The sequence below is a fragment of the Salmo salar genome, chromosome 12 (assembly GCF_965601325.2).
Source record: "Salmo salar chromosome 12, fSalSal1, whole genome shotgun sequence".
NCBI lineage: Eukaryota > Metazoa > Chordata > Actinopteri > Salmoniformes > Salmonidae > Salmo > Salmo salar.
This window is the reverse complement of record NC_138302.1, coordinates 38544438-38555594: the sequence shown is the minus strand read 5'-3', so window position 1 is coordinate 38555594 and position 11157 is coordinate 38544438.

Genomic DNA, 11157 nt, shown 5'->3' with positions numbered 1-11157 from the left:
TTTGAATGCACAAAGATACCGTGAGGAGATCCTGAGGCCCATTGTCGTGCCATTCACCTCATATTTCAGCAAGATAATGCACAGCCCCATTTCACAAGGATCTGTACACAATTCCTGGAAGCTGAAAATGTCTTAGTTCTTCCTTGGCCTGCCTACTCAATGTCACCCATTGAGCATGTTTGGAATCCTCTGGATTATCGTATACTACATCGTGTTCCAGTTTCCGCTAATATCCAGCAACTTCACACAGCCATTGAAGAGGAGTGGGACAACATAAAACAGGCCACAATCAACAGCCTGATGTGTTGCGCTGCATGAGTGTCATGATTCCCACCGAAGGTGGCGCCCCCTCCTGTTCGGGTGGCGCTCGGCGGTCGTCGTCACCGGCCTACTAGCTGCCACTGATTCCCTTTTTGTTTTCACCCTTTCTGTTATTGTTTGCACCTGTTCTTAGTGGGGGTGATTAGCGGAGCTATATGAGCTAGCTGGCCCGCCTGCTCTTTGTGCGGGATTGTTTATCTGTTGTATGCTTGTGTACACGCTGGTTGTGTTTTTGCACTAGTGCGTTGGTTTTGCGCCGACTGTGTTTTCCCCTGTGTTTGGGGCACTTTGTTTTGTGTGCTGTTTGGGGTGGCTTGTGTTTTTCGCCATTTGGCCCATTAAAAACCACTACCCTGTATTCGCTGCTTCCTGCGTTTGATTCCTCATCCACGACTCCCGAGCATTACAGAATCCCGCACCACGACTATGGAGTCAGCAGGAGCAGCGGCCAACCCCCTTCCCTCGATGGAAGAACGCGTGCTCCACCATACATCCGTTCTCCACCGACTCGGATCCGCGATGGATCAGATGATGGAGAGGATGGGCCGATGGGAGAGGAGTGGTCTCCTCTCTCCACCTCCGGCTCCACCGACGCAGCCACTTCCACCTCCCACTGCGTCTGGCTCTGGCGCGCTTCGTCTGGCGCTCCCGAGGGAGTATGATGGAGCGGCGGCTGGGTGCCAGGGATTTCTGCTCCAGCTTGAGCTGTACCTGGCCACCGTCAGACCTGCTCCCTCGGGAGAGGAGAGCATGAGTGCCCTCGTTTCCTGCCTGACGGGCCGAGCTCTGGAGTGGGCCAATGCTGTCTGGAATGGTCTGGACTCGGCGAGGGACCACTACCCAGAGTTCACCCGCCGCTTTCGGGTCGTGTTCGACCACCCTCCAGAAGGAAGAGCGGTGGGTGAGCGGCTGTTCCACCTCAGGCAGGAGACGAGGAGCGTGCAGGACTTCGCGCTGGAGTTCAGGACCTTGGCTGCTGGGGCGGGGTGGAACGACAGGGCCCTCATAGACCATTACCGGTGTAGTCTCCGGGCGGACGACCGCAGCGAGCTAGCCTGTCGGGACACCGCTCTGTCTCTTGATGAGCTCATTGCTATGTCTATCCGACTGGACAATCTGGTTGGCTGCCCGCGGGCGTTCGGAAAGGGTCTTGTCCGTTCCACCTCCGTGCACCCCCGCCCCTACTCCTATGGAGTTAGGGGGGGGGGGCTGTGCCAAGGGGCACCGGAGGAGGTGCCTCCTCCTGCACCAGCTGTGGTCGGAGAGGACACACGGCCGACCGGTGCTGGAGGAGTCAGTCTGGGAGTCGAGAGGGCAGGCAGAACACTTCTCGGTCACCCCAGGTGAGTCAGCACCAAATTCAACCAGAACCCCCTGTTGGTCACGTGTTCTTATTAATTTTGTTTTCTGATTTTTTTTTTCTTCTTCTCCCTCTTCTCAGCATAGGGCGCTAGTCGATTCAGGCGCAGCTGGGAACTTTATGGATCACGGACTCGCCATTAAGCTGGGCATTCCGCGAGTGCCGATAAATTCCCCCTTCCCCGTGCACTCCTTAGATAGCCGGCCATTAGGGTCAGGGCTAGTCAGGGAGTCTACAGTTCCACCGGACATGGTAAACGCAGGGGAATCATAAGGAACGGATTAATTTCTTTCTTATCGATTCGCCTGCGTTTCCGGTGGTGCTGGGGGACCCCTGGCTGGCTGATCACAATCCCCGGATTTCGGGGAAACAGGGGGTTCTCCAGGGGTGGTCAGAGGAGTGTTCAGGGAGGTGTCTAGGAGTTTCCATAGGTGCCACGTCGGTGGAGAGTCCAGACCAGGTGTCCACCGTGCGCATTCCCCCTGAATACGCCGATTTGGTGATCGCTTTTTGTAAAAAGAGGGCGACCAAATTACCACCTCATCGACAGGGGGATTGTGCGATAGATCTCCAGGTTAATGCTGCGCTTCCCAAGAGTCACATGTACCCCTTGTCACAGGAGGAGACGTTGGCTATGGAGACATATGTCACGGAATCTCTAGGACAGGGGTACATTCGGCCCTCCATCTCACCCGCCTCCTCGAGGTCTGCGTCCGTGCATCGATTACAGAGGTCTAAATGCTATCACGGTGGGGTTTAGTTACCCGCTACCTCTCATCGCTACGGCGGTGGAATCATTTTACGGAGCAAAATTCTTCACAAAACTGGATCTCAGGAGCGCATATAACCTGGTGCATATTAAGGATGGAGACGAGTGGAAAACCGCATTTAGTACCACATCGGGCCATTATGACTACCTCGTCATGCCGTATGGGTTGAAGAATGCTCCAGCCGTCTTTCAATCCTTTGTAGATGAGATTCTCAGGGACCTGCATGGGCAGGGCGTGATTGTCTATATCGATGATATTCTGATATATTCCACCACCCGCGCCGCGCATGTGTCCCTGGTACGCAAGGTGCTTGGGAGACTGCTGGAGCATGACCTATACGTTAAGGCTGAGAAATGTGTGTTTTCCAAACGAGACGTTTCCTTCCTGGGTTATCGCATTTCCACCACAGGGGTGGTGATGGAGTGTGACCGCGTTAAGGCCATGCGTAATTGGCCGACTCCAACCACGGTGAAGGAGGTGCAGCGGTTCTTAGGGTTTGCCCATTACTACCGGAGGTTTATCTGGGGTTTTGGCCAGGTAGCGGCTCCCATTACCTCACTGCTGAAGGGGGGGCCGGTGCATTTGCGGTGGTCGACGGAGGCGGACGGAGCCTTCAAGAGGTTGAAGGTGCTGTTCACCGAAGCACCCGTGTTGGCGCACCAGGACCCGTCTCTAGCATTCATAGTGGAGGTGGACGCATCCGAGGCTGGGGTGGGTGCCGTGCTATCACAGCGCTTGAGTACGCCACTGAAACTCCGCCCCTGCGCTTTCTTTTCGAAGAAGCTCAGTTCGGCGGAGCGTAACTATGATGTGGGGGACAGGGAGTTGCTAGCGGTGGTAAAAGCCTTGAGGGTGTGGCAACACTGGCTTGAGGGGGCTAAGCACCCCTGTCTCATCTGGACTGACCATCGAAATCTGGAGTATATCCGGGCAGCTAGGAGACTGAATCCACGTCAGGCAAGGTGGGCCATGTTCTTCGCCCGGTTTAGGTTCACGATTTCCTATAGACCTGGCTCCCTGAACACGAGGGCCGAAGCGCTGTCCCGTCTTTATGACACTGAGGACCGGCCCATCGATCCGACTCCCATCATTCCAGCGTCTAGGCTGGTGGCACCGGTGGTATGGGAGGTGGACTCGGACATTGAGCGGGCGTTAGTATTGGAACTGCGCCTTCACAGTGTCCCGTGGGTCGCATGTTCGTGCCGCTCGGTGTTCGTGATCAATTGATTCGGTGGGCGCACACTCTACCCTCTTTGGGTCATCCTGGTGTGGCGAGGACAGTGCGGAGTCTCAGGGGGAAGTACTGGTGGCCCACCTTGGCTAGGGACGTGAGGTTCTATGTCTCTTCCTGTTCGGTGTGCGCCCAGAGTAAGGCTCCTAGGCATCTCCCGAGAGGGAAGTTACAGCCCCTCCGCGTTCCACAACGGCCATGGTCGCACCTGTCTGTAGACTTCCTGACAGATCTTCCCCCGTCTCAGGGGAGCACTACGATCCTGGTGGTTATGGATCGGTTTTCAAAGTCCTGCCGTCTCCTCCCGTTGCCCGGTCTCCCTACGGCCCTGCAGACTGTGGAGGCCCTATTTACCCACGTCTTCCGGCACTACGGGGTGCCCGAGGACATCGTTTCAGGACATTGTCTCTGATCGAGGTTCCCAGTTCACATCCAGGGTCTGGAAGGCGTTTATGGAGCGGCTGGGGGTCTCGGGTCAGTTTGACATCCGGTTATCACCCCGAGAGTAATGGGCAAGCGGAGAGGGTAAACCAGGAGGTGGGCAGGTTTCTGAGGTCGTATTGCCAGGACCGGCCAGGGGAGTGGGCGAGGTACATTCCTTGGGCGGAGTTAGCCCAGAACTCACTTCGTCACTCCTCTACTAACATGTCACCCTTTCAGTGTGTTTTGGGTTACCAGCCGGTCCTGGCACCATGGCACCAGAGCCAGACCAAGGCTCCTGCGGTGGAGGAATAGGTACAGCGCTCCAAGGAGTCCTGGAGAGCCGTCCAGGAATCCCGGAAGGAGGCCAGTGGACGGCAGAAGAGGAGTGCTGACCGCCACCGCAGTGAGGCACCCGTGTTCGTACCGGGGGACAGGGTCTGGCTCTCGACCCGGAACCTGCCCCTCCGCGTGCCCTGCCGGAAGCTGGGGCCGCAGTGTGTGGAGCCCTTCAAAGTCCTGAGGAGGATAAACGAGGTGTGTTATCGGTTACAACTCCCTTCCTATTACCGTATAAACCCCTCGTTTCATGTGTCTCTCCTCAGGCCGGTGGTAGCTGGTCCCCTACAGGAAGATGTGCCGGAGGTCCCTCCGCCCCCTCTGGACATCGGGGGTCCCCGGCGTACAGCATACGGGCCATTCTGGACTTGAGACACCGGGTGAGGGGCCTGCAGTATCTCGTAGACTGGGAGGGGTACGGTCCGGAGGAGAGGTGTTGGGTGCTGGCGGAGGACGTCTTGGACCCATCTATGTTGAAGGATTTCCATCGCCTCCGTCCGGATCGCCCTGCGCCTTGCCCTCCGGGTCGTCCTCGAGGCCGGTGTCGGCACGCTGCAGGAGCCGCGCGTCGGGGAGGTACTGTCACGATTCCCACCGAAGGTGGCGCCTCCTCCTGCTCGGGTGGTGCTCGGCGGTCGTTGTCACCAGACTACTAGCTGCCACTGATTCCCTTTTTGTTTTCCCCCTTTCTGTTATTGTCTGCACCTGTTATTAGTGGGGGTGATTAGCGGGGCTATATGAGCTAGCTGGCCCGCCTGCGCTTTGTGCGGGTTTGATTCCTCACCCACGACGCCCGAGCATTACAATGAGGCAAATGGTGGTAACACTATATACAGACTGGTTTTCTGATCCACGCCACAACTATTTAAAAACAAACGAATCTGTGACCAACAGATGCATATCACCACATTCTTATCGGCAGACTCAACAGCCTTGGTTTCTCAAATGACTGCCTCGCCTGGTTCACCAACTACTTCTCAGACAGAGTTCAGTGTGTCAAATCGGAGTTCCTGTTGTCTGGACCTCTGTCAGTCTCTATGGGTGGGCCACAGGGTTCAATTCTCGGGCCGACTCTTTTCTCTGTATACATCAGTGATGTCGCTCTTGCTGCTGGTGATTCTCTGATCCACCTCTACGCAGACGACACCATTCTGTATACTTCTGGCCCTTCTTTGGACACTGTGTTAACTAACCTCCAGATGAGCTTCAATGCCATACAACTCTCCTTCCGTGGCCTCCAACTGTAAGTAAAACTAAATGCATGCTCTTCAACCGATCGCTGCCCGCACCTGCCTGCCCGTCCAGCATCATTACTCTGGACGTTTCTGACTTAGAATATGTGGACAACTACAAATATCTAGGTGTTTCTTCAACTCTCCTTCCAGACTCACATTAAGCATCTCCAATCCAAAATTAAATCTAGAATCGGCTTCCTGTTTTGCAACCAAGCATCCTTCACTCATGCTGCCAAACATACCCTCGTAAAACTGACTATCCTACTGTTACAATAATTTGTATGTGTTAGAATAATGACTAAATTGTTCCACTCTGTCATTATAAGATAGGGTGAAATGTTTGAGAATCATGGGAAGATAAAACCAGGATGTGGTTAGGATTGTAATACTTTGATGTTATATCCTTTAGTAGGGATGTAAACAGAGTGAAGTTGTAGAGTAGGTAATAGAAAATCATTAGAGGGTTTCAAACCAAGAAGGTCCCAACGGGGGAGGGGAGGTGAAAACCTTGAAGAATGTGACTTTTTTGTCCTTTGTGGTTAGTGGAAAAATACTGGTTGTTTGAGAAGGGAGTGGCCTAAAGATAGGAATGTATGTGTGTATTATAAAAGGACTGAGTCCTATTTTTTTACTTTAGAGCTCATGAATAAAGATCGTTGAACCTTTTTTATAAAATCTAAGACTTTGCCCAATTATTAGTGATCCCAGGGTCTTACAAACCTAGGGGAATTGGTTAAAGATTAACTGCATGATAGGAATTGAAAATTCCCTTAACACCTACCGATCCTTGACTTCGGCGATGTCATTTACAAAATAGCCTCCAACACTCTACTCAGCAAATTGGATGGAGTCTATCACAGTGCCATCCGTTTTGTCACCAAAGCCCCATATACTACCCACCACTGCGACCTATATACTCTCGTTGGCTGGCCCTCTCTTCATATTCGTCGCCAAACCCACTGGCTCCAGGTCATCTATAAGTCTTTGCTAGGTAAAGCCTGCCTTATCTCAGCTCACTGGTCACCATAGCAGCACCCACCTGCAGCACGCGCTCCAGCAGGTATATTTCACTGGTCACCCCCAAAGCCAATTCCTCCTTAGGCTGCCTTTCCTTCCAGTTCTCTGCTGTCAATGACTGGAACGAATTGCAAAAATCACTGAAGCTGGAGACTCATATCTCCCTCTCTAACTTTAAGCACCAGCTGTCAGAGTAGCTCACAGATCATTGCACCTGTACATGGCCTATCTGTAAAAAGCCCATCCAACTACCTCATCCCCATACTGTTATTTATTTTTTGCTCCTTTGCACCCCAGTATCTCTACTTGCACATTCATCTTCTGCACATCTATCACTCCAGTGTTTAATTGCTAAATAGTAATTATTTCGCCACTATGGCCTATTTATTGCCTTACCTCCCTTATCTTACCTCATTTGCACACACTGTATATATACTTTTCTATTGTGTTATTGACTGTATGTTTGTTTATTCCATGTGTAACTCTGTGTTGTTGTTTGTGTCGCACTGCTTTGCTTTATCTTGGCCAGGTCGCAGTTGTAAATGAGAACTTGTTCTCAACTAGCTTACCTGGTTAAATAAAGATGAAAAATAAAAAATAAAACAATACATTTCAACTAACTATGTACTAACCCTAGCCCTAACCTTAACCTTAACCCTAACCTTAACCCTAACCTTAACCCTTACCCTAACTGTTAAGAAGGCCAGATCTGATTTAGCAGTTTCAGTCTGCCTTTTCTAGGAATTTGTTGTATTTGCCTAACACCCCTTATTTTCACCATAGTGGTAACTACAAGTCATCCCCACTTTCTCAGCCAGTCACGGTTTAGCTATTTCTGGATCTCACTGCCCCTCCCCCTTTCAAGTCGGAGTGAGTGAGATCACCTAGTGAGAATTGGCCCTTAGTATTTTTCATGATCCCTAGCCTCCTATCCCAGTAGGCCCATAACTTCTGATAGTCCTAACGTCCCCTAGCTGTAAACCCAGTGAGGCCCCAAGTCACTAGCTCTGGGCACTCTCTCCTGGACCAGGGATCCAGCTCTCTGGGTCTTTTTCTTTCTCTCTTTCAGGTGTGCAGCTGTCTCCTGTCCTGAGATTTGTGCTCGTTGATGCTGTGGAGATCCAGCAACCTCAGCTTCTGTCCCGGGGACCTCGCCTGTCGCTGACAGGGAGAACTCAGTTTTCAGTCCAGAGACCCTCGTCGAGTATTGCTGCTGTGGCCCTGCGGTGTCCAGACCTTAGACCTTTGTTGAGACTGGCTGCAAACCTCCACTGTTTGCCGTGAAGAGACCTTTGTTGAGACCCACAGCTGAACCTCTTTCATTTGCTATCCTGATGTCTTCATTGAGTCCTGATGCTGCGGCCCGACATCCTGATCCGGAGCCCTCACCTGATCCCATTGCCTGGGTCCAGCCTGTCTGGTGGCCACCGCCCATTGCTGCTTCATGGGTCCAGCCACCAAAGTATCCAGTCCCAGGGTCCTTGTTGAGCTCTGCTGCTGCAGCTTTGTGTTCTCCAGTCCTGAGATCCTCCTCGAGCTCTGCCGCTGTGGCCCTGCAGTCTTCAGTACCAGTGTCCTCCACTGACACTGTGTCGGGGGTCAAGATAACTCTTGCTCCTTTTCTAAGGGCCTCATCTGCCCTCACTGCCGAGGTTCTCCTGTTGCCCGTTTCTGGGCAGAGGGGGTCCTGCCATCAGATCTACCACTGAATACTGTTAGCCCCCTCATTCAGAATGCACAGCCTGCACTGGTCTCGGCTTCATCACACAGCCAGGTTTGGTGACCTCAGGCACCTTTTCTATTGGGGTGGCCAGATACACCAAAGATCAAATCCTGTTTGGCCAGATGCCTATGCCCAACGTTTCTGACTGGGTTGCCAGACACACTCAAGGACTTTCCCTGGTCTGGCTCCTTCAAAGTTCTGCCTCCCTGTCCTGGTAGATGAACACACAGTAGCGGCCTTATGTCATGTCATTCTCTTTAAGTTAAAGCCTTTGGTTAGAGTTCACATTTACACAGTAAATGTGAAGGTGGCTGATAAAAAGGCCAGATCTGATCAAATCAAATTTTATTGGTCACATACACATGGTTAGCAGATGTTATTGCGAGTGTAGCGAAATGCTTGTGCTTCTAGTTCCGACAGTGCAGCAATATCTAACAAGTAATATCTAACAATTCCACAACAAAAGCTAATACACACACATCTAAGTAAAGGAATGGAATAAGAATGTACAAATATATGGATGAGCAATGTCAGAGCGGCATAGGCTAAGATGCAATAGATAGTATTGAATACAGTATATACAGTGGGGGGAATAAGTATTTGATCCCCTGCTGATTTTGTACGTTTGCCTACTTACAAAGAAATTATTATTATTTTAATTTTTTTGTCATTTAGCAGACGCTCTTATCCAGAGCGACTTACAGTAGTGAATGCATACATTTCATTTCATGCATTTTTTTTTGTATTGGCCCCCCGTATAATTTTAATGGTAGGTTTATTTGAACAGTGAGAGACAGAATAACAACAAAAAAATCCAGAAAAACGCATGTCAAAAATGTTATAAAATTATTAGCATTTTAATGAGGGAAATAAGTATTTGACCCCCTCTCAATCAGAAAGATTTCTGGCTCCCAGGTGTCTTTTATACAGGTAACGAGCTGAGATTAGGAGCACACTCTTAAAGGGAGTGCTCCTAACCGCAGCTTGTTACCTGTAAAAAAGACACCTGTCCACAGAAGCAATCAATCAATCAGATTCCAAACTCTCCACCATGGCCAAGACCAAAGAGCTCTCCAAGGATGTCAGGGACAAGATTGTAGACCTACACAAGGCTGGAATGGGCTACAAGACCATTGCCAAGCAGCTTGGTGACAAGGTGACAACATTTGGTGCGATTATTGGCAAATGGAAGAAACACAAAAGAACTGTCAATATCCCTCGGCCTGGGGCTCCATGCAAGATCTCACCTCGTGGGGTTGCAATGATCATGAGAACGGTGAGGAATCAGCCCAGAACTACACGGGAGGATCTTGTCAATGATCTCAAGGCAGCTGGGACCATACTCACCAAGAAAACAATTGGTAACACACTACGCCGTGAAGGACTGAAATCCTGCAGTGCCGCAAGGTCCCCCTGCTCAAGAATACATATACATGCCCGTCTAAAGTTTGCCAATGAACATCTGAATGATTCAGAAGACAACTGGTGAAAGTGTTGTGGTCAGATGAGACCAAAATGGAGCTCTTTGGCATCAACTCAACTCGCTGTGTTTGGAGGAGGAGGAATGCTGCCTATGACCCCAAGAACACCATCTCCACCGTCAAACATGGAGGTGGAAACATTATGCTTTGGGGGTGTTTTTCTGCTAAGGGGACAGGACAACTTCACTGCATCATTTGATGGGGCTATGTACTGTCAAATCTTGGGTGAGAACCTCCTTCCCTCAGCCAGGGCATTGAAAATGGGTCATGGATGGGTATTCCAGCATGACAATGACCCAAAACACACAGCCAAGGCAACAAAGGAGTGGCTCAAGAAGAAGCACATTAAGGTCCTGGAGTGGCCTAGCCAGTCTCCAGACCTTAATCCCATAGAAAATCTGTGGAGGGAGCTGAAGGTTCGAGTTGCCAAACGTCAGCCTCAAAACCTTAATGACTTGGAGAAGATCTGCAAGAGGAGTGCCACCTAGTTGGCCACCAGGTGTGCAAACTGGTTATCTTCCGAATAAACTCTTAAAATACTTTGTAATATTTTACATAGATAGCAGTCAATATTAACCCTTATCTTATTTTCAGTCTCATAATGAAAGTTGTAAATTCTTGGCTATCTTCACGAACCCTGGCTAACAAGTTGAATCAGCAATACAAAATTGGGTTTAATTATTTATTTACTAAATACCTAAACTAATCACACAGAATTACAAATACACCGAATACAAATGATGTCATACATGATGGCTGGTTGCACAAAGGAAAGGGGGTTGGGCTTGAATGAAAGAGCGGGAAGACTTAGGAACAAAGAAACAGCAGCTATGCTATCGTAAATACATTATCTTATGCATTCTAAATTACTGCCCATTTGGAAAAGGAAAATGCAATAAATATTTACTCTGAGCTGCGCTTCGGTAGATTGGTCGTAGATGCTGGCCGGGTTGGCCAACAGATCTTCCTGTCCTCGGAAGAATGTCTCTGGTGGTAAATTGGATACGTGGTGGTATCTTTGTCTGTCTGTTAGACTGCATCCGTCGTCCGTCCTTTCCTAGCCCCCGTCTACAGCGGCCGCTGCTAACTCAACGGCTAGGAAGTATCACTTCTGTAGTGAATAAGCTCAAATTTCATACCATTCGCCACCAAAGCTCACACCGAGGTTGGCTTAGTTCTGTACTTGACATGTGTGTCCTTCTAACGTAGAGGCTGCAGACCTCACGTACTGGAACCTGTGGTTATCTTTTCGTCAAAGGC